Genomic DNA, 26,816 nt, shown 5'->3' with positions numbered 1-26,816 from the left:
ATGTTTCCTCTCTGCCCTTGAGGTCATCACACACACAGTGTATACTCCTACATTATGGCCATGATTGATTATTCGGTGTGTTGCATATCAAGGATGGCAAAACATTTGTCATCCTCTTCTAATAAAATAAACAAAAGTACCATTAGATCATTTTCAAGACCAAAGCAGCTTCAAGTGGCGGTTGTAAGGTTCTATTCTGCAAAACATCTCGTCCTGAGACAGCTGTTTCTGTGAAAGGAACAAAGAGTCCTGGACCTCGGTATACCTGATCACTTGAAAGTTGCTGCTAACCTCATCACTTTTAAGAGAGCTACCAAATCCTGGTTAATTCAGAAACAAATCTGTACTCATGTCTAAGTTTTAAATGTAATGTATTCATGTGTTTTATTGTATCTCACTGTATCCTGTCAAAACCTTTTTTCTTTTTTACCTCACTGTTCTACTCTCCCACCAAAAGCCCGTTTAGGGACGGGTGTTGCAAATTAGCATTCGCTATAAACACTATGATACTTTGCATCGGATAGCTGTTTTCAGTTATCTGTGTGTTTTGTATCTGTCCCTACCAAATAAACCATAAATAAATAAGAAAACAAAGATTTCAAAAATTTATTGGTAGCTTCATTATTCTCTAGAGCAGAAAAGATAATTCTATTATTCGATTATTTGATAGAAACGTAATCGGCAACAATTGTGGTAACTGATTAATCCATTTATATTTTGAAGCAACTATGCCCATAACTCTCCGGTTCTAGCTTCTCAAATATGAATATTCATCATCTCTGATACACTTAGTGTCTTTAAGGTTTCTGACTGTTGGTTAGACCAGACAACCAATTTGAATATGTTAACTTGAGCTTGGGTGAATTGTAATGGGCATTTTTCTTCTCTGTACACTTTACTGTCATTAATTGACTTCATTAATTATGTCCCTGTTGGGTTCATAACCCCCAGTTCATCATGGTTTAGCTTTAATGGACATTCACTCTTTTCTGACGTTTTGTAAAATGAAACGATTAATTAATAAAGAAAATAATCTGCAGACTAATATAGTCATAATCTTTAGTTGCAGTCTTACAGAACTGGTATAATACCACATTGCCCCAACAACTTTATTTAGGAAAATAGTGAACGTGAGTATCACAACTGTGAGACGGAGTAATAAAACTAGTTAGCAACTAAGCAGAGGGGCTGAGATGGATAAAATAGCTGTTAGCCAAAAGTAATGGATAAATACTACCACTACAATCGCAAACCCAATCAAACCTTTTGAAGAAAATCAGAAAGAGACCAAGCCTAAGCATGGACGATTCCAGCATGACTATGCCTTGTATGAAATAAATCCATTTTTACATAATTTCTACTGTTAAATAACATCCAGTTTTAAAACAATTCAAAAGAACACATATAGAACATGACTGGTGGTGTCAATGGAGGTTACTTGATCTGAGGATGTGGACTAGAGATGTCACGATACCAGACATTTAGTAGTTGATACCAATACTAATGAAATTCTACAATTCTCAATACCAATTCCATACCACAGTAAAAAAACGAGTAAAACAATAAATTCCATGTTCTTCGACATCCACTCCTTTATTACCGTTTGCATACTGGTTTTTGTTAGGAAGTTAAACAGGTAATAATTCCCTCTCTATCATCTATTTTATATTGATGTGAAAACATCTCCTTCATACAACTGGATTTATTCAAGTTTCTCGCCAAAAACTACATTTTACAAGATTACATTTGAACACATCATGATGACGTTAGAATTTTCTTTTGCTCATTTTTACCAAATAGAGCCTGAAGGCATCATAATAGCACATCCTATGTTGAAATCGTCAGGACGAGAGCTAGTCAACGTTAGCTGTTAGCAGCCGGTAAGCAGCATCAGTCCTGCATGGAGTTAACAGCATTGGACGAGAGCTAACGTTAATTAGCTCTCGTCCTGCCGATTTTTTTCTCTCCCAGCAATGTAGCAGGGAGACTAATCAATAGTGAGTTTACTACATCCAAAATACCGTTAGTCACGGTACTGTAGAAAAACGAGTACCGTCACGTTTTTCAGAATTTTGGCATCGACTTGGTATTGGTTCTGGTGACATCCCTAATGTGGACTAAAGCATTTTGGAACCACTGCTCTACAATATCGGGGCCACTAAGTAATGTCTCTGTTGATGTTGTGGTGCAAATGTTTAAACAAATACACAATGAGTCAAATTATGTACATCCAGTCCATATTGTGCCGGCTTTTTGGGCCCCTTTGCCCGGTCAGTGATCTACCCTCAGATATAACTTCTTAAAAAATGAAATTATAGCGTAGTATTTTTATGCTAAGAAAACCATGCTGCTGTTAATTCCCTATGTAATGTAATCCATAAGTGTTTTTGACATGGTGCCATTTTTTTTCCACTTGGCATGTTTGTTGAAGCAGCGCTTGTTAAAAGTATTCAGTGATGACGATCAGTCTTATCTGTAGAAAGGAGAGCAGTGGAGGAAGCATTCAGAGAATTAGTGGAGATAGATTCCTTCCCTATCATTAATAACAATCCTCCTCATTTTCTCTTCAGACTTTCAGATGTTTGCATATCATTTGTATTTTTAATTGGTGAAGTTTGATTAAACCCAGCCCCTAGTGTTATATGGCATTAGGCGCTGCCATATGTTTAGTTGTGTGCAGATACCCATTTCCATAATCATTTTGCCTGTTTGAGGCGCTCGTCTATTTGCCGCGCGGCTTTGATTGCATCTGCCTCAACTTAAACGGTGCCTTGTGAGTTCTTTCGGTTCATCGCTGTGACCTTTAATCTACGACTTACAGAATGCTCCCATCTATCATGGTTGTCACTTTGAAATTCCTAATCTCGTCTGAAAAGTCTTTACAAGTGCTGCTGGATTACTCTGTGATAATTAATCATATTCAAATGCATGAAAACAAATTTTGTTTACATATTTGCGATCACCTAAAATGAGAAAAACGAGGGAGGAGTGTGCAGCCCTGCGAGTTAGGTGAGGTGTGCATTTGCATAACATTCAGTTTAAACAAGCGAGCAGAGTGATTTGTTTGGAACAGCACTGGGATGAACAGGGGGCATGTGCGCCCTTCATTTTTCATTCAAATCATATTCAGATCAGAGCATTTTATTTCACTTATTATATTTCCTACAGGCAGAGTCATTAATTTGACAGGTTATGTTCATTTTTAGAAATAAACTCAAGTCAACAAAATGATTTCTTATGCATTTTGCAAATGGTATTCTACAATGTTGCACCAAAGGCGGGCAAAGTTAATCTGCTTTATCACACGAGCAACAGGGGGCAGTTTTTGTTTCATAACTTCCAGATTTGTTGAGTCAAGTCAAACATGAAATTCAGTTTTTGTGCAATGCAACTAATCCTTGTGTGCTTTTGGAGTAATTACACTTCTGCCTTGATTTCATGCATTTCATTATCTCATAATAAAGGCTTACACTGAACTGCTACGCACTCACCATCCCAAATAAACTGCATATCAAGTTCAAGTTTATTGTCATTCCTCTCCCCGCAGGTTAGGCAAAAAGCAGGAACGAAATAGGGTGCCCCTGGGGCCATGGTGCAATATATAAAAACAGTAGGGGATTTTGGCCGTTGCCATGACGTTTTGTTTTGGAACCAGAACTGATATGAGAGGGTGGAGCTAAGTACAACCCAACGCTGAATAAGACTTTGTAAAACAAATATAATTAACTTTCGTGAACGTAAAACACACTGTGAAAGGGTTAAAGTTGTAAGACGAAAACATGGATAACACACAGACCATGGACCCAGACTTAGCGGACTTTCTTGCGTAATGTTGTGTAAAACAATATTATATAAAAAAAGCGTTACATAAAAAAGCGTTACATAAAAAAACAACATTATGTAAAAAACGATGTTACGTAAAAAACAATGTTGCGTAAAAAACAATGCTACATAAAAACAATGTTGCGTAAAAAACAATGTGTGAAAAACTGTTGCGTAAAAAACAATGTTACGTAAAAACAATGCTACATAAAAACAATGTTACGTAAAAAACAACGTTATGTAAAAAACAATGTTGCGTAAAAAACAACGATGCCCAACACAAATGTTACGTGAAAAACAATGTTACGTGAAAGAACCCTGTTATGTGAGACACTCCTCCCACCCGCCCTTTGTGGACTTTTGTGCTTGTTATACTCGTTATTGTAACACGTAACTTTCATACCGTAACTTCCAATAACGGTCGCTTGCTATACTGCGTCACTTGCTCTGCGTTGTCGCTTGTTGTATTACGTCACCTACTCAGACCGAATGCAAAAACATCCACATTTAACGTATCTGTGGTTTGCAGAAACGTACAATGCCAACATTTTCGAGTTATTGACTACATTACATTACACAGTTAAAGCAACCTTCTTCCTCTTCTACATGTAGACAGTATGCACACATCTTTTCCTATCAAGGGTACAGCTTATAGTAGAAAGGAAGCTTGCATTTGTCAAAAATTAACCACATTTGCCATGCAACCGGCAGATTTATTATTGTTCATGTAAACTGCAGTAATGAGAAAATAAGCCCAAATCTTTTCCAACCTCCAATGAAAGAGGTTTGATATCGTTGTAGACTTTCTGTGCTGTGGACGCTCCTAAAGGGGATTTCTTTAGCAGAAGTGAGTCCTGGTTATGTTTTCTCTTTGAAAAAGACACATTCTTTCTAAAGAGGAAGGGAAAAAACATTTCACTTTTCAATTACCCTCAGCTCCTTCACCTCTGTCGTCCTCCCCAGGTCTAGTTTCCAAGGAGAGCAGAAAAAGAGAAGGGATGCCTTTCACTTGCATGGCAGCACCCCTCCCTCTCTTTCTTCTCCTATCATTCCGGCTACCACTTTTATGCATGAAACAGAGAAGAAGATTGAAAGCATTCACTGGCCATTCAGACAATGAAGAAAGGAGATCCTCAGAGCTTTATTAGATATGAAGATCTACAATAAAAATCAATTTCTGGCCTCTTTATGCAGTTTAAATGACAAAGCCTCAACCCATTCAGCTATTGTGTGCAGGAAAGTAATTCTGCAGCACCGGCCGAGACAAGAGCGCCGTATACTTTCTGACCTGCGATTGCAGATTCTAATATGATACAGACCTACTGAGATAATAGGAGGCACTTAATATCATCTGTTGAGAAGAAAAAAAAAGTTATCTCATATCTTTTGGTAGATAGATGGATAGGGGATGAGGTTTAAACCGTTTCATGGGCAGAATACTAAACAGGCTGAGATGGACAGCTGAGCTTTTCACTCTCAACAGTGCTCTCAAATGTGAAAGTTGGTAACACGAAGCAATAAAACGCTTATACACAAGCGGGTGGTTAGTTAGTCCAATTAAAAAATGTAAAATTGAGGAACGGCCAGTTTGACAAACAGCAAATATCATATATATTGTTATTCGGACACCTTAGAGATAAAAAAATAATGTTTCTTTTCATTGGAAAACATGCTACCAAAAGCTTTAACTTGACATTGCTTTTGTGAAAAAAACTAAAGTATATCAAATGTCAAGGAGGCTTTTGTTGTGCAGCAGCTGTAAACAGGTGATGCACACCACCCAAGTGTCAAGATAGCTAATTGCTTGAAGAGGTTAAAAACTCCAGCTATACTTGTAGTACAATTTAAACAGGATTAGCATGAAAGAAAAAAAAACTCTAACACATAGATGATCCAACGGTATCCTTATATAACGTTTTGTATGATATCTTACAAAAAGTTATTTTTAGGGCTGTCAATCAATTAAAATATTTAATCACAATTAATAGCAAATTAATCAAGTTTTTTTTAAAATGTACCTTAAAGGGAGATTTGTTAAGTATTTAATACTCTTGGCAACATGTAAATGGACAAATATGCTTTCTTTATGCAAATGTATGTATATATTTATTATTGGAAATCAATTCACAACACAAAAGAATGACAAATATTGTCCAGAAACCCTCACAGGTACTGCATTTAGCATAAAAAATATATGCTCAAATCATAACATGGCAAACGGCAGCCCAACAGGCAACAACAGCTGTCAGTGTGTCAGTGTGCTGACTTGACTATGACTTGCCCCAAACTGCATGTGATTATCATAAAGTGGGCATGTCTGTAAAGGGGAGACTCGTAGGTACCCATAGAACCCATTTTCATTCACATATCTTGAGGTCAGAGGTCAAGGGACCCCTCTGAACCGGCCATGATGATTTTTCAACACGACAAGCGCCAATCAGTGCACCTGTGCAAGCCTTTGCAGTGTTTAGGCAACAAAACTGCTTGGTTAAGTTTAGGTAGGATTTGGTGGCATCTAATTGTGAGGTTGCAGATTGCAACCAACTGAAACTTGTGCCAAGCGTGTAGGAGAACTACGGTGGCTGATGCAAATACGTGAATGGCCATATCTAGAGCCAGTGTTTGGTTTATCCGTTCTGGGCTACTGTAGATGATGGACTCCGTGAAGAAGACCGGCTCCCTATGTAGATACAAACGACTCATTCTAAGCTAACGAAACACAACTATTCTTATTTTCAGGTGATTATACCCTCAAGAAAACATACTTATTATTACTATATTCCATTTCAGACAATAACCCCCCCTAAATGCTATACACTGTTCCTTTAAGTACGGAAGTTACGTGACAAATAAGTCAATGTTGACTTCTGGGTTTCACACGGGACACTAACAGCGTTCTCCTGGGTGAAGCATTTTTAGACGCACCCATCCACCCCGACCTCCTTCCTATGCAGACTTTATCGCTGTCCATACTACGTCAAATTAATTCCGTGGGTTATATACAAATTATGGTGCATTACTTTTCGTAGGTATAGCTACAAATGGTGTATGAGAACAGTCTGATGATCCATATGTGATTGGCTTTATGAGTATGATTGATTAATTATTTTAATGTTTTTTTGGAGACCATGGTGAAGACCAAAAGCCAAAACATGTTGGACGTACAATCGGGGGCGGCTGTGGCTCAGAGGTAGAGCGAATCGCCCACCAATCGGAAGGTTGGGGGTTTGATCCCCGGCTCCTCTAATCCACATGTCAAAGTGTCCTTGAGCAAGACACTTTGCTCCTGAAGGCTGTACCATCGGTGTGTGAATGAGTATTTAGATTAGATCCTGATGGTGTAATCTAATGGCAGAGGCCATCAGTGTATGAATGTGTGTGTGAATGGGTGAATGCTGACATGTAGTGTAAAGCACTTTGAGTGGTCGGATGACTAGAAAGGCGCTGTATATAAATGCAAGTCCATTTACCATTTCATTTGTTATATTAACCCTACAAGTGCTGCTTGAGTTTTATCCTTTTTTAGACTATTTCCCTTCTCCATGCAAGTTAGCTCTCAGCCACAGAAGAACCAGTCAATAATATCGGTCTACATAATTATTATTTTTGCATTTCTGTATGATTGAATACATTGTAGACAATGTACACAAGGACAGTGAACCTCAAGTTCACATGCTCGCAGTGACCCGTGTTTGGGTATTTCTCAGCATTTGTATCCATTTTCTATACACTAAGCATTAGCTTGAATGCAGTGGCAAAACAAAATACAGTTAATTAATCACGGAGCATCTGTAGACTCTGAATGTCTCGGTGTTGTTCCAGCGTGATCTGTTTACCGCCCGACCCCTCGTGTGGACAGGATGATCAACAGGATGAACAGTGAGCAGTGACACATCCAATCCATCTCAGATGTTAGGCCTCGCTGTGTTTTAACAGATCTGTGCTGAGGTGAATCTTATCAGCTGTTAGATAATGTTTAATAATAACAGTCATTCAATAGGAGGGGACAGCCAGTGCTGCAGCATCACAAAGGTTATGTGTTTGAATTGAGGATGAAATTACAGTCAAGGCTGAGCTCATATTGGCTGCAGGAGAGTCCAGAGGAAAGGTTTCTGCAGGAAACCAGAGGAGCTTTTCAGATTAAAATACTTTTCTCTTCTCCCAGATGTGTGTGATACTGAAGTGCAAATATTACTTTAGTGGTGCAAATGTTTAAAGAAATATACAATGAGTCAAATTACATACATCCAATCAATATTGAATGGGCTTTTTGGGCCCCTTTGCTAGGGATGTAACGATACGATCGATCTGGAACGATATATATCGATACGATGATCTTTTATTTTGAAATTCCCATGGCACGTGTGTGTCACCATTTCTGTCCAAATGCACCTCCTTCCTATAGAGACCAGTAATAAACTTGTCAAATCATATTTTTGCTGCTTTTCGTGAGTTAATATAAATGTAACTGATCGTGTTGAATGGTTATATGATATCATGTCATATCGATTGCAGGCCTCTAGATTTAATCAAATGAAAATCGTATCGTGGCAGACTTTGGGATAACAGCAAATATCGTGATGAAACGTGATTTACACCCCTACCCTTTGACCAGTTGGTGATCTATCCTCAGATATGACCTACACACTTCTTCAAAAATGAGAATATATTTAAGGGCTGTCAATCGATAAAAATAGTTAATCGTGCTTAATCACAAACTATTCGCACATTTTTCATCTGTTCAAAATGTACCTTAAAGGGAGATTTGTCAAGTATTTAATACTCTTATTAACATGGGAGTGGACAAATATGCTTGCTTTAAGCAAATGTATGTATATATTTATTATTGGAAATCAATTAACAACACAAAACAATGAAAGATATTGTCCAGAAACCCTCACAGGTACTGCGTTTAGCATAAAAATATGCTCAAATCATAACATGGCAAACTGCAGCCCAACAGGCAACAACAGCTGTCAGTGTGCTGACTTGACTATGATTTACCCCAAACTGCATGTGATTATCATAAAGTCAGTTATCATGTCTGTAAAGGGGAGACTCGTGGGTACCCATAGAACCCATTTTAATTCACATATCTTGAGGTCAGAGGTCAAGGGACCCCTTTGAAAATGGCCATGGCAGTTTTTCCTCGCCAAAATTTAGCACAAGTTTGGAGCATTATTTAGCCTCCTTTCTTGACAAGCTAGTATGACATGGTTGGTACCAATGGATTCTTTAGGTTTTTATAGTTTTATGTGATGCCAGTATCTTCACTCTAGCATTAAAACTGAGCCCGCTACAACCTAAAAATTGCAAGTTGTGTTAATACTTTAAAGAAATTAGCGGCGTTAAATCGACTTTGCGTTAACTTTGACAGCCCTAATATTTATGTTAATCTTATATACAGTATATACTATATATATACTGTATACTGTACATATATATAAAATATTTTTGCTGTGTGAACTCAGCAAAGAATCACAGCTGTCCTTTCCACATTTTGGATGATGAGTTGTTGTGTTAGACCTTCCTACATGAGACCTGAACTCTGGTGATCTTCTGTTTCAAGAAAGTCTTGTAATCGATGACATGTGATGGAGCAAACTCAACAAGATAAATGATCCATGTTGCTGTAATGAAAAGGACTCTTTTTTTCTTTTTTTCTTGTGGCCACGCTTTCATTCTTCTCTGATGGAGACGTGGATGAATTGGACGAGTGTGCCACATCTCCAGGGGCAGGGAGATAAATATTATGCCTGACTTCTCCTCCTCCTCCGCCATGTCTGGTTACCAGCTGAAAAGCAATTGTTTCACTCCGGCGTCTTGACTGCAAGACACGTGCTATTTCAAATTAAACCTTCAAGGTCCCAAAGTCATTTATTTCTGTCAAAACGGAGGCAGAATGGAATTTCTGAGAAACAACAATAAATTCACTGTGGATGTGAGAAACCACAATAAATTCTCAGTGTCTTAGCGGCGAGTGTTGTTTGCTCGCGGAGCAGAATAATATCCAGGATGCAGAGCTCCATTCAAGGCCTTAAAATGTGGAACTAATCTCCCTAAAAAGACTACTATTTGGCGTCATTGTTTTTCGTTTAGCCTTCCCCAAAGTGTTAGATACAGTAGCGCGTGTCCGTGGGGGAAGTCATTGAATACGAGTAGCCTCCTCCACCTCCGATACTACGAGAGTGTAAGTGGATCCTGATTCACTGATAGCACAGAGAAGCCTCCTTGAGTGTTTGCAAAGTGTGGACCTTGAGAAGAACGGCTTTGCCAAAAATCCTCATGTGGCCCCAGAGACCACAGCACAGTGCTCAGTGAAAACAAAGATGTTATAAGCTAGCTTAGCTATTATCGCGCCTTTGCACTACATCTCCCCTGACACCGCATTCAAATCACTCTCTATTTAGTTGGGTTTTTTATTTATTTATAACTGCATTTTTCTCCCCTTTTCCGAGGCAAAAAGTGACTAAAAGGATTATTTGTGGAATAACTAAAATAATTAGCAATGCTCATGCTTCTTTGATTCAGCCGAACAGAGCTGCATTTTGCTCGGATCCCGGCGTCAGTGTTAGCGTTACTGTAATGTAGGTGAGAGGCACAAAGGGCTGTGAGTCTATGAAATTGATAAAAGGGCAGAAAAGGAGAGGAGACAGAAAGACTACAGGACATCAATTGCAAACAGACTTTATAGTAAATGACAAGAAGCAAAAAAGACGAATAATGATCCGTAGAAGCATGGAAGGAATATTCATCTCACAACATTTAGTGCATTACAGCATCTCCTGAAGACACATTTAATCTGAAGTAACATTTACAACATGAATGAACATGCATACAAGTACATTTTGTACTTTTAGTTTTTTAGACTTTAAAGGGACAGTTCACCCCAACATCAAAAAATTCCATATTTTTCCTCTTACCTGTAGTGCTATTTATCAATCTAGATTGTTTTGGTGTGAGTTGCTGAGTGTTGGAGACACCGGCTGGAAAGATGTCTGCCTTCTCTCCAATATAATGGAATTAGAGGGCACTCGGCTTCTGGTGCTCAAAGCGCCAAAAGAATACATTTTAAAAAACTATCCAGAAATCATGACCTAATTACTCAAGATAATCCACAGACCTTATTGTGAGCAGTTTCATGTAGGAACTATTATCTTCCTACAAAACTACATCTGCCAACCGTATCTAGCGAAAGAAGCGTGCATCTACTGCTTGTGCACGTGACTGCGCAAGATGTAAACACTAATGGCATTCCCCTTGTAGCTAGCTCAGTTGAGCTAGTTGTCACGGAAGCTTTGCATTCAAGCGCTATAGGATTGGAACGCAGAGGTACCGGTAACCCGATTTGTTCAAGTCCTATGGGGACCAGTGGGCTATCCTGACCCTAACCAGTTGAGGTCAATGCCTAACCTCAACCAACCCATCGTGAAATTCACATTCATTTACTCCACTGACGTTTCAGAAAATCTTTATATAAAGAGTTTTAAGCATTGAATAAAGCCAACCAGTTACGAGATGAATCGTGACCATAAAACATTTGATCTGGACTAAAAACAAAACTGGAAAACAGAAAAAAGGCAAAGATACAACACTATGTACATCATTATTTTAAGATTGAAGGAACTTCTCATCCCATAATCCATTGCGAATGGCCACCTCTGGAAACACCCCAAAAACGTTTAAACCAACTGTTGATCTAAAATGAAGACAGATGCAGTAGCTGCATGCCTTATTTCTCGCCACAAATCAGTTTTCAGAAACACATTTTGGTGAACTATTTTTGTACTATATGAGAAAACTTCCAAACGGAACCAAAATGTTGGTTCCGGTTTGAAATCAGGGCGCAGACCGCGGAGCAGCACGTATGAGCACGTACCCTCACTAACGGTTCACTGGTAACATTGAGCTCCACCAATCAGAAACGTCGCTGTTACACTTAGGATTGTGGGTAGTGTAGTACTCCTCCATGTCATCGTGAATAAAACATGGTTTTCTTAAAACAAGGTTGATATCATACAAACTCGTGGCTTCTATAGGATCATATACCATCGTTTCACAATCTCGTAGCTCGTGAGGCGTCTACCTTGGATGGCTATGACAATATGGCTAATAATCAAATCTGAGATACAGAATATTAATCAATTCACTTCCGGAACCTCCCTGTTGATCTCTATTCACTCTAGTTTAAGTTTTGTCTTACCAACTCCTTGTCGCTAAATGTGTATGTCCGTCCTTTGGTTCTGATCAGGTAGTGTATAGTGAGATTTTTCTCGGAGAACAGCTGCCTACTGCAACTAAAAATGACGCTATGAGAGCTATGAGAGTGAATCAAAACAGTATAGTTGTAGGCCGGACAGCAAAACAATCAGCTGAGACTCACTATAAGGCCCCGTAAAGCTCAGTGGGACCTCCGGGTCTGAAAAGTGAAGCCAATGCAGAAATGCCGTATACTTGTATTCTTCCTAACAGTCAGCAGGGGGCGACTCCTCTGGTTGCAAAAAGAAGTCTGATTGTATAGAAGTCTGAGAAAATGAGCGTACTGCTCACTTGATTTATAACCTCAGTAAACATTGTAAAAATGAGTTTATGGTCTCAATCGCTAGTTTCAAGTCTTCTTCAATACAGCATGATGTTCATCTAGTAAATTATGGTCCCCATTTAGAGTCAAATAGACCATAAAGCAGGGGATGCTTTAGGGCGTTGCTACCTTGTAATTGCGGTGTCCGGTCTGGGAGTTGTCCGTGTTTTTGTCTTACAACTTTAACCCTTTCACAGTGTGTTTTCAGTTCATGAAAGTTAATTATAACCTTTTTGGTCGCCGAAAAATTTCTAATTCAGCATTCGGTTGTACTTAGCTCCACCCTCTCCTGTTACTTCTGGTTGCAAATAACCAAGATGGCGACGGCCAAAATGTTGAGCTTGAGGCTTCAAATTGGCAGTTCACAAACCAATGGTTGATGTCACGGTGACTACGTCCACTTCTTTTCTACAGTCTATGCTAAAGCTGAGCAGAGCTGCAGATTCTGACCCCTCATTGTCATTTGATTATGTAACACTGAATCTCTGATGTCAGGGAAAGAGTGACATTCATGCCCTTATAGATCTCGTAGTTTAAGTCAAAGTGTAAATAAGCATTTAGCACATTAATATATAGTATGCTATGATTGAGATGGGACATTGCAATTGTATCAACGGCATAAGCTGCTAATATTAATCTCGGTGACATAAGGCTCTCTCACAGTGCTTGGGTTGAGTAAAATGAAAGTCAGTCCCAGTTTCCTTTGCTACCAGTTAGCATCTGCTTCCCAATTACATCAGCAATGTTTTCTCAAACTGTCGACTCAATGCATCACAATTGCGAGAGTGTGATGGTTCCCCGAAGGGAGCCGCCACCTGTCATTGTGTTTATACAAATAATACTTTGATAGAATGATGAATAGTGTGATATAATTGGAGATGAAAGATTAAAAAAAATGCCTGAATGTTAAGATAAAGCGGTTCCACGGAGGAGCACCTGTAAGAGAGTACAAAAAAAGGATGAGACCACGTTAATAAGTTGCCATTTATAATGTGAATTCAAATTTTGTACAGTGCAGAACCTGGCAACCCGCAAATTAAATCTGGTTGTGCTGTACGTTGATAATATTCAGTGATTTCAATAGCACAATAAATAGCAATAAATCAGAAAATGTGCACCCCCATGCAAAACAAAGCTGGAATGATAAGGTAATAGAAAAGAGAGCAATGGGTTAACACTTGCAAAACACTTCACAAGCATGTTGCGCTTGAATTGGGATGTAAGGATAAACCACATCGTTCCAGTCATCCAGATTGGATTCGAGTTTAATTTGATTTCCTTAAGATCAAGAGACCCTGCTTATTTAAACAAGAATAAAAAAACGCTTTTTGAAAAATAATCATGCTGTATTGCACTGATTTTTAGACAGTTGTTTAAATGAACCAATGAATCCTCGTGTTATCCTGAACAAAGACCGTGATCCTGCTATCAGACACTTCATTCATGTCGTCTCAATGCCTGAAAGACAAAGTGGGTAGCACAACAAATTCATTTAGAGCTGTGCTAAAACATGATCGGCATCTGTATAGGCGTGGGGTCTTATTGCCAAGATTAATTATATTCATTATACAGCGCACTGCATACAAATGACCTTGTTTCCGGTTCAATACATGCACTGATTTTGAATATTGTGCGCTGAACAGATTTGTTAAGACGTATATATAAACGTGCATTAACGGTGGCTCTTTTCTGGTTTGCTGCGAGTATTTTAAAGACAAGGGAAGGTCTTATTATTTTACAAGGTTTTACAGGTTAAAGATGGGCTTATCATTATCACATCTCCTTTAGAGGCCCATAATTCCTAGCGGCTCTTTTGTCTGTCTTTATTTTAAGCATTGACTTGTAATGCGACTGAATGCACAGAGTCTAAAAAGGTTTGTGTCATCTTGCAGTTTGCGATTAAAGTAAAGAGTAGATATATTCAGCCATCACTGATATCTGTATTGCTGCTTTATTTGAAGCAGCAGGAGATAGTTGATCAAAGTCAACAGGAGAGATTTGAATGTGAGCTATCTCTGGAAAATCTTTAATTTCATTTGAGAAGTAAATTTTTTTCGTACTTTTAGTTTTAGTGTCACCTGGCACAAACCGCCTCACTCTTTGTGTAGGATCTCTGTGAAATCTGACTAATGAAACAGCAAAAAGCAGAAATAAATTCTTTGCCACAGTCATATGTTATTTTGCAAGAAATTGAGTTTCTGTTTTAAAAAATTTAATATCTAGCAGTCTCACTGTTCCCTATTGTAATCCTGTAGTTATTTTAGAAACCAGTGTTTAACCTTTCACACCGAAGCACAGCGGTGTCAGACCTATTTTAAGTATAAAACCCAGACTTAAAGGAACAGTGTGTAAAAATTAGGCAGATCTATTTGTCAGAAATGGAATATAATATTCATTATTGTGTGAATGCTGTACAGCAAAGGGAAACTAGGGATGGACCTAGTGTTTCAAAATAAAAGTTCGTTCTACCCAAATACTACTTTGTCTAATTAATTAGAGTTTTAAAGTTTCATTCCATCCAACTACTACTTTCTAGAAGTCTATTCCGCATTTGCGCTTTAAGATTTCTGTATTATCAGCAATGCATTGCGATTAATTTCAGCTGTCAGCTTTCACATGCAATTATCTAGTTTTCTTTAGTGTATAATAACCTGAAAATAAAAAATCATAATTTTTTTCGATACCTTAGAATGAACCGTTTATATCTACATACGGAGCGGGTCCTCTTCACGGAGCCCGCCGCCATGTTTCTACAGTAGCCCAGAGCAGACAAACCAAACATTGGATCTAGATGGGGCCATTCCCATTTTCATGATTTTGCGTTGGCCACCGTAGTTCTCCTACACGCTTGGTACACGGAAGAAGTTTCAGTTGGTTGCAGTGTTGGAAATTAACTTTTTTGTCCACAAACCACTGTGGTTGGTAGATTACAAAATCTACCAACCACTCCATAGATTACAATTGTTTTTTTGGCTGGTGAGTGAAGCAAATCTAATAGCCACTTGCCTATTTTACCAGCATTTGGCTAGTGACTGGTGCTAATTTCCAACCCTGGTTGCAATCTGCAGCCTCACTACTAGATGCCGCCAGATCCTGCACACTGCACCTTTAATTCTGAAAGCCTCTATATGACCTACAGTACATGAGCAAACAAGACCGTCAGCGAGAATATTGGTTATTTCTATATAATTATTCTCAGTGCCTGTCATCGGGTCCGATCGAAACTCCTTCAGCTCAGACTCACAGCAGGGTCTCCGGCAGCGACCAGCCCGCCACAGACAGAGCCGGCTCTGCTGCCGCCTTCGACCTGCAGTCGGAGCTCCGACAGGTGTTGGAGAGCTCCGCGCCCAGCAGCAACGGCTCCTCCTCCAACCTGCAGCTGATGAGCTTCACCTCGCTGCTCCGCCGGGCCCCACTGGGAGCCATCACTGACACCACGCTGCTGGAGGCCCAGGCCGTATTGCTGGGCCTGCTGGAGGGAAGGGAGGCACGGGAGAACCAGAACCAGGACTGCATGGGGCAGACCGTCAGACCCTGCTGCAGTAAAATGAGAGGTTTTCTAAAGGGAGTCTGGTGCTTGGAAACACTACCGCTTTTGTCCACAGGGACCGCCAAAATCAAGACAAAATGAAAGGTCCTTGTAGTAGCTTTAACCCTCATCTGTTGGATTATAAACAACTCCACAAAAGAGCAATGGTTTGCAGACAGTCAATGGTATATATAATACAGTATATATTATGTAGAAACTGTGTTCAGCTATTGTCCTGTCTCAGCTTGGGGAGCGTTTATTTTCCCTCTTCAAAACAACTTTTTATTGGATGAAATGATCTAAAATCCTGAGAACAAAAGGGCAAAGGGAGTAAATGACCTTTTAGGGCGTTATTGTTGCTGACTAGTGCTACCATGTCCTAGCTGGCTAGTGTGTTAGCGATTAGCTTGCCAACTACAGTAACTGCCACTTGCTCCGTGAGCACTCCCTACGCCACCAAGCTTCAAGAGCAAAATATTTCACAGATGTACAGATTAATTTTTCACTGCCACTTCCAGGTGTGACTCTATGCATGTTGACTCAGTGCCGAGGCGTTATGGGGCACTTAAATAGAACAGCGCCATTTTTAATGTGATTAATTACACCTGCGGTTTACCTGCTTTGACAAGTCAAAACGCCTATTGAAGTTGTTACTCTGGCTGAACAGGTTTGATTCCTTCAGATGGCCTCTTTAAGTATTCATGCACAGTTTAATCCTTAGACTCCGTATAGATAACTGTATGATCAGTACAATGGATGAAAATTGCAGAAACGTGTTTCATAAGAGTAATAGGGAAGTAGCTAGGGGTCAATGGTTTTAAAGAGCTTCTATACACATCATGACTCGATCGTTGCTTTCTTTTACTTCTTTCTATTGAGAAGCTGGATCCATCGGCTGTCCTCGGGTTCCCCACACACAACAGGATATCCGATCGTAAATATTAAACGTGTTTAATATTTACGATCGCATAGCATCATATGACAGCTGTTGTTGCCTGTTGGGCTTGAGTTTGCCATGTTATGATTTGAGCATATTTTTTTATGCTAAACACAGTACCTGTGAGGGTTTCGTTGTTTTGTGTCGTTAATTGATTTCTAATAATAAATATATACACCAAATATATACAGCAAGCATATTTGCCCACTCCCATGTTGATAAGAGTAGAAAAAGACATGAACAGATGAAAAATGTGTGATTAATTTGCTATTAATCTGGATTAACTATGGACAATCATGCAATTAATCACAATTAAATACTGCAAGCCCTACTCTTAACATACCTCACACCACAGGAATATCTGGTAAGATAATAATTAGTTAACCTTTATTGACAGACTCGAAGTCCATTAAAAAAACACAGACACAAACAACAATACAGACATTTAAATAGTTGTTTTTTTAAAAACAATTTTTAAAGACAGTTATAGCAATGTTTCCACAGGGATGACTGGTATTGTATAACACTAAAACAAGGATTTGACAGTAGCATGATAATGGTGTTCTGAGAATCATTTAGACGACATAAATTTGTGCCTCAGATTTCTCAATAGAGTCTTGAAACTCGCTTGCAGTACACCACCACCACAATCTTTACAACCATCAAAAAATCAAGGCTTTGCTGACCATTGTCTGGAGCGGGGAATCAGGCCCAAAATCTGCTTGATTGTCGTGCAGTGTTTACTCTGCATTACTGTATTTGCGATGGATATTCAGACGTTCACAGACAGGTGGTACACCGTCTACTCTTCAGTACTGCCTGTGCTGCCTCATCTGCCTCCTGCAGCCTGTGCCGCATTTCCAGTGAAAGGACGGGTTGATAGGACCGTAACTTTCAGTATTCTTATCCATCCATAACTATTACCACACCAGTCCTCTGCCTCGCCTCTCCACACTAGAGGAAAAAAAAAAAAAAAAATCAAAGAGGGTATTAGGCAGCGGGGTTATTCCCGACACTTTGCTGGAGGCTGGCGTTAATCTGTGCGTTTTGGAGAAACGAGGTTAGTTAAGCATTTTAATGGCCCTAGCCCTGTGATAATTAGGCCTGCCCTGGAGGGAGCTCCAGTTGAGCCACTTGGGCCTTGAAATGGAGCCAGGGAACTAAAGCCCTGCACGCACACAATGATCCTGAACTAATTCCCTGAGTAAATATTTTCTCCCGTTCACTCCGCAGCCTCTTTCTCTTTAAAGTTGTAAAAGGCCTGTTTCCTTTTTCTATTTTTCACTCTCTTTTTTTTCTTTCCATCCTCCCTCCCTCCGTAGATATTTTTAGAAGGAGGCACTCGGAGCGGTTTTACATTTTATTCTCTTCTTTCTTTCTTTCTTTTTTTCATTGTGTCCTATTTCATCGTGTGATAAAGCTCATACAACAGTTTTTAATAGTTCTCCTGCGTGCATTTTTACACAATCACCTCGCACGTATGGAGACGAGGGGGGGCCTCTGTTGTGTCTTGTTTGACTGGCGTGGCCTCTGACCCCGGGGCCCGCGGAGGGGCTCTCTGACTGACTGATCCAATCGTCCTAAAGGGGTCTCTGAACATTGTGTATAGTCTTCCCTTCCTGTCTGCGTCTGGGGCTCCCACAACACCGAGAAAGCCCCTGAGCTACAGCTGCTATTGTTTCTCAGCACAAAAGACAGACATCACATTAAAAGTGCTCTGTATCGTCTTGAACTCACATCAGTCTTTGTCAACAGGAGAATCAAAAGGCTCCGGCAATTAAATATAATAAAAAAAATATTCATGAATATCACAGACGTGCGATAATAAGTCTATTAATGTGAAATAATTCCTGATTTGTGTTTGAATGAAGGCCGCCGTCTCCTTCGTGTCTCTATTAGAACTCTATTAGAATGGGCTGAACACACCCTGCCATTAAGTTGTCAATCTACAAGTTTGTGTCTGGGTGATAAAGTTCGTCAGCTTTCAAAGTGGTTGTTTGGAGGATGCTTTGACTGACACGTGGCCCTCGAGCTACAGAAGTCAGCGCCCAGGTTTCCCAGGGACACTACTTGTTTGGCTCAGGGAACCTTTGTGAGAAGTATCTTCATCTCACTGCTGCTCAGTCAGCCCATTTCTCCAGGCCACGGTGTCAGGCATCATTTATCTCTGACAGTGAAGCTGTCTAGAGTGTGTGTGTCTGTCCGTCTATATGCGATATATGTGTGCATGCGTGTTTGTATATGCGAGTCCGCCCGCGTCTCTGTGTTGGCTGGGCGCATGTCGTCATGTGTCATATGGGTGTCCCAAGGACAATTCTCGGAGCGGGCAGCACCGGCGGAATGAGCAGAAGATGAATGTTTTCTGAACATAGGAGGATATCATTAAAGCTATACCTGCGCCGCCGTTTGATTGATTTGCCGAATCACAGTCGCAGGATGTTAACATAAAACCCGCAAATGGCTTCGATTTAAATATGTTACTTATCAACACTCCACAGTCCATCAACGTGGAAATCCTCCGGAAGCTCTAATTTAACGGGAAGTGTGTAATTTTTCATTATGCTGTAATTAGATGATATTAATTGCAAAACATCTGTTAAGTTAGCTGACATGTGACGGCTGCCAGGCTGACTAATGTGCATGATAGTTCATCATACTATATGGGTTTCTAACCTTTAAATGCAGAGGTTTTCAAGCTGCGAGGCATGCCTCCTTGGGTGGGAGCGATGAAGCGGGGGCCACAGAAAGAGACACAAAGATACTGCATGAGGTGAAAAGGACAGGTGCATTCTGCAAGTTAGTTGTTGTAGTTTAGGCTGCTTACGGTACGCAGTTTAGCTCATGGAGACAATTATTTTTACCTGATTGCTGCAATTTGCGTTAAAAATTACACTCCTTCTCAGAGTCATAACTCATCTGAACACATGATACATATATTTTAAAATTCAGTGAGGCTTACATTTTTTTAAATAGAGAAGATACTGGCACCATATGAAACTAGAAAATCTAAGGAATCAGTTGGTACCAATACTAGCTTGTCGTGAAGGAGGCTAAATAACGGTCCAAACTTGCGCTAAATTTTGACGTGGGAAAACTGGCTCGGACATTTGCAAAGGGGTCCCTTGACCTCTGACCTCAAGATATGTGAATGGAAATGGGTTCTATGGGTACCCATGAGTCTCCCCTTTACAGACATGCCCACTTTATGATAATCACATGTGGCTTTGGGGCAAGTCAGAGTCAAGTCAGCACACTGACACACTGACAGCTGTTGTTGCCTGTTGGGCTGCAGTTTACCATGTTATGATTTGAGCATATTTTTTATGCTAAATGCAGTACCTGTGAGGGTTTCTGGACAATATTTGTCATTATTTTGTGTTGTTAATAAATATATACACACATTTGCATTAAGCAGCATATTTGTCAACTCCCATGTTGATAAGAGTATTAAATACTTGACAAATCTCCCTTTAAGGTACATTTTCGGGGCGACTGTGAAATCAGAAGGTAGAGCAGGTCGTCCACCAATCAGTGTTCACTGTGTATGACTTTACATTAAAGCACAAAGGAGATCTTTTTTGTTTATAATACATGTTACACACTACTACACAAATACATTTACTGTATACAAAAGTGCTTAGCTACTAGAGTGTTGACTTTTCCCAGTAAACTTTGACTTACTGTTGAAATGGGAGTCTAACCAGCTCAGCTAGACAGAACTGACATTCTGGTATAGTGCAGTAAGCAGTCTGTGTCAACAAAAAAGTAGAACGAAACAGAGATTAGTATATAAGAAACATTTCCAGGGTTGACAGTCATGGTGGAAAAACATCTCAACATTTTGACCAGTACAGCTCACATGATGACAAAACCACTTTTCATTTTGGTGGCATTGGCCAATTTACTGACACAATAACTGGTTTTGAAGCATGAATGAAGTGTTTTGGGTGAGTTACTACCTTTTGCAGACATGCAACAGAGTTTTGATGTCCCATCAAACAGTTGTGACAAATGCACTAACCGTTTAGAGAATTTTAAGACAAAAAATCAGCCAAAGCGATTGAGAAAAACTGTAAAAAATAATAATAAAAAATAAATGCCGGTGGGCACCCTTCCACATTTTCTGCATTGAGGTAACAAATAAATAAAGAATGAAAGAAATACACTTTTCACCCCTGTAACTCTCATTGTAGTGAAACTGACTTAACACATTTAAGCAAACAATAGCAGGGACCATGTGTTTATTATAATATAAATAAAAGGGTCTCGTGTTTTTTTTATTTTTTTTTACTATTTTTTAATGCCAGAATCGATATATTTGCTTCATTTGAGTCTATGCGAAGGTAGAAGGAAGTCACCGCTTTTATTGCTATAGTCTGAGTAACGTGACGTCATATCTGGTCCGTATCCTTCAACTAAAACAAACTACAGTCGGCCGAGCAAGCCAAAACGACAAAGCAGAAAACGGCGGAGGGTTCCTGACAATGACTGATATATTTGACTTCAGGACATCTCTGACTACATACATGCTGAAAATCAGGCATTTTTACTGTATTAATTTAGATATTTTCCAAAGTAAAAGTCCCTAGAAGTGTATGATTCAACATTTTCCCATGGTCTAGTGTTAAAAAATATACCGTAATATCGAATCGCAATACTTAAAAATCGCAATACATATCGAATCAGCATCCAAGTATTGTGGTAGTATCGAATCGGGAGATAGGTGTATCATCCCAGCCCGAATAAATAAATACATGGTCCTTGATATTGTTGGCTTAACATTTTTAGAGGGATGGGGGGGGGGGCTCTAAATCCGTATTTTGCCTTAGGCACCAAAAACGCTCGAGCCAGCCCTGGTGCCACTGTATATATAGGCGAAAAGAAAAGTGTCAGGGGCCTGCAGTGTCAGGCTGTGAAAACCCTCGCTTTAATACATTCAGCACGGTGGAGTTTTTAATAAACAACTTGAAAGACGGACTAGCTTTCTATGAACATACATGCTGGCATCTTACCCCAGTATATTAGCCTAACCCCGGCCGTGCACATCCTCTCTTTGTCCTCCACTTCCTCTCCAATCCCTCCATTGCCCTGCACGTCCTCCGCACCCCGCCTCTTTGTCCCGTCTCAAGGCCATGGCCAGTCATGGGCTCGGGCCCGTGCTCCTAGCAGCTACTGACCCTTTGTGCCACCTTTATCACAGACTTCTTTACCGTGGGCTACTTAACCACAGCGCTAACTGCAGGTCCTGCGGGTCTCTGTGATTGTGCTCTGCATTGAGCAGAGAGATGAGGATTAACACCGACACTCGATAAAGGGGTCAGAGGTGTGCAGTGATTATTTGTGTGTGTGTATTACCGGGAACGAGAGAGAGAAAAAGAGAGACAGAGAGAGAGAGTGTGTGTGCAAGGTATAAGCCTGTGTGTGTGTGTGTGTGTGTGTGTGTGTGCGGCTCTCACAGGGTGGAGGATGAAGCAGGTGGAAGGGGGTTGGGGACATGGCTGCAAGGTTGAGGTGAAATAGATGGATAAGGTTAGCTGAGTTATCAGACAGGAGCATCACAATCAAGCTGTCAGCTCAATGCCTCCCTCTCTCTGCTCTCTCCCTCTTTTTGATAAACAGAGGAATAGGATTACAATTTGGACTGGTCCCGGGGCAGCGAGGAAGCCTGCCCTGCCTTTCAGCCGCATTCTCTGCTCTGTGAAAGGAGCACAAGAAAGGCACAAATCTGCCAGACAGGGCTCTCTGGGTGGGGGATCCTAGAGGAGGAGGATAGGAGGGCATGGTGCCAAAGAACAAGGTGTGGAGGTTGGCTCATAATTACCAAAAAATATAAATCCAAGACATTTATTTAAAGGTCTGGTTCACTGAAATTACAGTACCATAACTTCTCACTTACCTCTAGTGATATTTAGCCATCCATACACACAGTTTGGGTTTTATTTGTGATCACTGGGATTTCATCCTACACTATAACACAATCATTTTGTGATGCTCATAGCATTTAAAAAAGAATACATAAAAGAAATCCAGCCGCAGCATGTCTTTTAATCAGTGGTGCAGTGTTATTTATTCAAGTAGAATATTTCCATTTGATGCTGCTTATACTTACATTTCTACAATGGACATGTTGTACTTACCTATTCCACTTCATTTATCTGTCAGATAGTTACTTTACAGATTATTGTAGGTTTTTATAAAATATAATGTATTGTTGTAAATTAAACTGTAAAATTGTTAAAGTTAGTTTCACCTCAACCAGCTACAACATTAACATGCTGATTACACATCAGTTATTGGAATCCAATAATATAAAGTTTCATTCTATAACACTGACAGGGGGATTTTTGTCTGTACAGTACTTTTAATACTTCACAACATGTATGATAATTACATACTGTCATTGTCCAGCAAAAATCATGTATCTCCAATTTTGGTGATTGTGATTTTTGTTTAGATTAAATTGAACAAATTGAAGTGTTCCTTTTTCCTAATTCTTAAGCTCACTAAACAATTTAAATATCTGAAATAGGCCAAAAGGATGAAAACAAGGCTATTTTTTCTTTGCTTATTAAATGTTAAAGTTGAGATGAAATGAAAAATGCCTTTATAACCCTTTTAGATTACAACCCCGTTCATATTGTGCACCTATTTAACAATATAAGCAAATAAATAGATAAATAAATTATTGTTATTATATTAAAATCCAATCATCTTTTTTTCCTGTAAAACAAAATATGACGTGTGCTTACTAGGGATGCACCGATACTGGATCGGATATCTGGCCAATACTGACTTAAATAGCTGTATCAGTGACAATGGGACCGATCTATTCAATTCATATCTATGTTTATATACTAGATACATTATATACTATAATTTTATTTCCTGTTTAAGTTTTGAGCAATTTGTTGCTGCATTAAAAAGGTTTACACTTGAATTGTAATTCCTGATCATTTTGAATATTGTTATTCAAGTTGCTGGTGTATTTATGGTTTGATTTATTATTTTAATAATAAATATCAATTCAGTAAATTTATATCTATGAATTTATTTGTTACATTTTGTTTTACAAAGTTAGGAAAGCGATGTTTAAGTGAAGCATGATGTTTCCTTACACATAACAGACTGATCCCAGTCACTTCCACACAGTGAAGCATTCAGCTTATTAATTAAACACTGGTATCGGATCGGTACTCGGTATCGGCCGATACCTAAAGCCCACGTATCGCTATCGGGACTGAAAAAGTCGGATCGGTGCATCCCTAGTGCTTACATAAGCTAGCACCAACCAATTTCAGCCAATATTATCATGATATCCATCCATCAATCTGCAACTTTTATTGACAATGTTCTAAGCCCGCCGCCTTTTTAGCGGAGTAAAATATCCAAATACATCTTCACCTTCTCATTAAAGTCATTAAGTAACATCAAATTATCTACATAGGATGGATACCACTAAGTAAATGAGAACATTTTTTTTCATTATTTAGAATCAACTCTAATTTGAATATATTTCTAAACAATGAAACATTAACATTCACAAGAGAAACTCTTTTACACGTTTAGTATTATAATAAATTAGTATTAATTGGAAGTCAGTCTTTTCTTCTCTAAAAGTAAGGAACATTATTCCTGTGATGACAGCACAAAAGCTCATGTTGTGCTTGTTTTGTCTACTTTGTTTGGGACACAAAAGCCTCGCTGTTCTTCCGGTCCCCCCGCCGACTGATCGGGGAGATTTTTTTAAATCTGCAGAGAGTGAAGAAATAATGTTGGGACAGTGCAGAGCAGCAGGGCAATTAAGACAAATTAATTATGGCGGGGGCGTGCGAGCCGAGCCCGGCTAAAGCGTGAACCCACAGAGGTGTAAGAGCCACATATAAGAGCTCTCCAAGAAAAGGGCTGTGGCACTCGCCCATTTGCTATCTCATTATCTACAAGGAGAGAAAACCCCACTATGTGACCCTGACGTGGAGAGACCCCTGGTCTTTGACTGCGGGCACGGCCGTCTGCTGTTCTGGCAGGTGAATGCATGGCTGAGCAGAAATTAAATATGTGCTCCTGCTCCCTCAGCCAGGTTTCTTCTCCATAAAGATGGTCCATCTGACCCGTTTTCTTCCCTCTCATCTACATGTACATAGATTCCCTTTTTCTGCAAAGAATTGCTCACTGAAATATCTATTATTCTTCCCTTGTTCCCTCGCCATTTCATTGGCTGTGGTGTCCAGTGAGCAGTGTGGACTTTTTCTTTTTTGACTCAGAAAATCACGTGCCTCCTCTTTCTAACTAAAACTTAGAGGAGCTATCAGTGTGGTCACACATTTATATTGGGCTGTCAATGTTCACGCAAATTCATTTTAATGCCACTAATTTCTTTAATGCATTAACATAAGTTACGTTAATGCGTTAATTAATAGCAATTTTAAAGCTGGAGTGAAGGCACTGTCATCATATGAAACTAGAAAACCTAAGGAAAGTAGCCAAGCCAGCAACAATGACAGCCCGTCCCTTCAGGCCTCCCTCCAAAGCCCCAAAATTATCATTATGAACTAGGGCTGTCAAAGTTAACGCAATGATATTGGTATCACATGAAATTAAAAAACCTAAGGAATCCATTGGTTCCAACATGTCATACTAGCTTGTCGCGAATGAGGCTAAATAACGCTCCAAACTTATGCTAAATTTTGCTGAGGAAAAACTGGCATGGCCATTTTCAAAGGGGTCCCTTGACCTCTGACCTCAAGATATGTGAATGAAAATGGGTTCTATGGGTACCCACGAGTCTCCCCTTTACAGACATGCCCACTTTATGATAATCACATGCAGTTTGGGGCAAGTCAAGTCAGCACACTGACACACTGACAGCTGTTGTTGCCTGTTGGGTTTTGAGTTTGCCATGTTATGATTTGAGCATATTCTTTATGCTAAATGCAGTACCTGTGAGGGTTTCTGGACGATATTTGTCATTGTTTTGTGTTGTTAATTGATTTCCAATAATAAATAGATACATACATTTGCATAAAGCAGCATATTTGCCCACTCCCATGTTGATAAGAGCCTAAAATACTTGACAAATCTCCCTTTAAGGTACACTTTGAGCATAAAAAAAATGTGTAATTAAATTACGATTAATCGTGATTAACGATGGAAAATCATGCAACTTATGGTAATTCAATATTTTAATCGATCGACAGCCCTATTCTTTATATCTTTAACAAATATTTTTGTTTTTAATTTATTTTAGGAAAACTATCTGTCATGTGCTGTATTTGATGAGGCTGTTCTCATACACCGTTCGTAGCTATACCTACGAAAAATAAATGCACTGTAATTTGTACATATCCCACAAAATCAAATTGTATGTAATCCGCGTAATTGTGAACAAGTATAAAGAGTGGCGAACGCCGCGTAGGGAGGAGGTTGTGGTGGATTTGCAGGTCAAAAAACACTGGAATTTCGTCCAGGAGACCGGTGTTGGTGTCCCGTGTGAAACCACAAGTCAACGTTGATTTATTTGTCACGTAACTTCCTTACTTAAGTGACACCACTTCCGGTGTGACGTAACTTAACAACGATCTTTTCCTAAACCTAACTAGGTAGGTAGTTAGGTTTATTTTGAAAAGACTGGAGCGGAAATTGATGCTGGACATTCGAAGGAAAACGCACGAAAAATGAGGAATAACTTTTCCTATCATATCATACGAACCGTTGTATGAGGATACGTGTATTTGTGTGAGGTAGGGTGCAGTTGAAAGACTGAAGACCAAAGGACACACACACATTTTGTACTTTTGCACTGCACTCGTCATGCACTGAATCAAACAAATGAATTAGCATTGTAGCGGTAGCTTTAGATTATCATATGCGCTCCTTTGTTCCTTGGAAGTGAAAACTTGTTTGGCACAGCTAACTCGGAGCAGCGACAATTGTTTTGCTTAAATAGGATC

General features: G+C 39.5%; 1 long non-coding RNA gene across 1 annotated transcript in view; it reads left to right on the top strand.

Annotated features, from left to right (window-relative positions):
* The window catches only part of LOC141768336 (uncharacterized), a 141,002-nt gene extending 116,807 nt beyond the window's left edge, over positions 1–24,195 (top strand). Inside the window, exon 4 of the long non-coding RNA XR_012594053.1 lies at positions 22,489–24,195. This is a non-coding gene — a long non-coding RNA (uncharacterized LOC141768336). The remainder of the gene's footprint in view (positions 1–22,488) is intronic.
* Positions 24,196–26,816: the final 2,621 nt, after the last annotated feature.

This window comes from Sebastes fasciatus, chromosome 5 (assembly GCF_043250625.1).
Source record: "Sebastes fasciatus isolate fSebFas1 chromosome 5, fSebFas1.pri, whole genome shotgun sequence".
In the NCBI taxonomy this organism is placed as follows: Eukaryota; Metazoa; Chordata; class Actinopteri; order Perciformes; family Sebastidae; genus Sebastes; species Sebastes fasciatus.
This window is presented reverse-complemented; position numbering and strand designations above follow the sequence as displayed.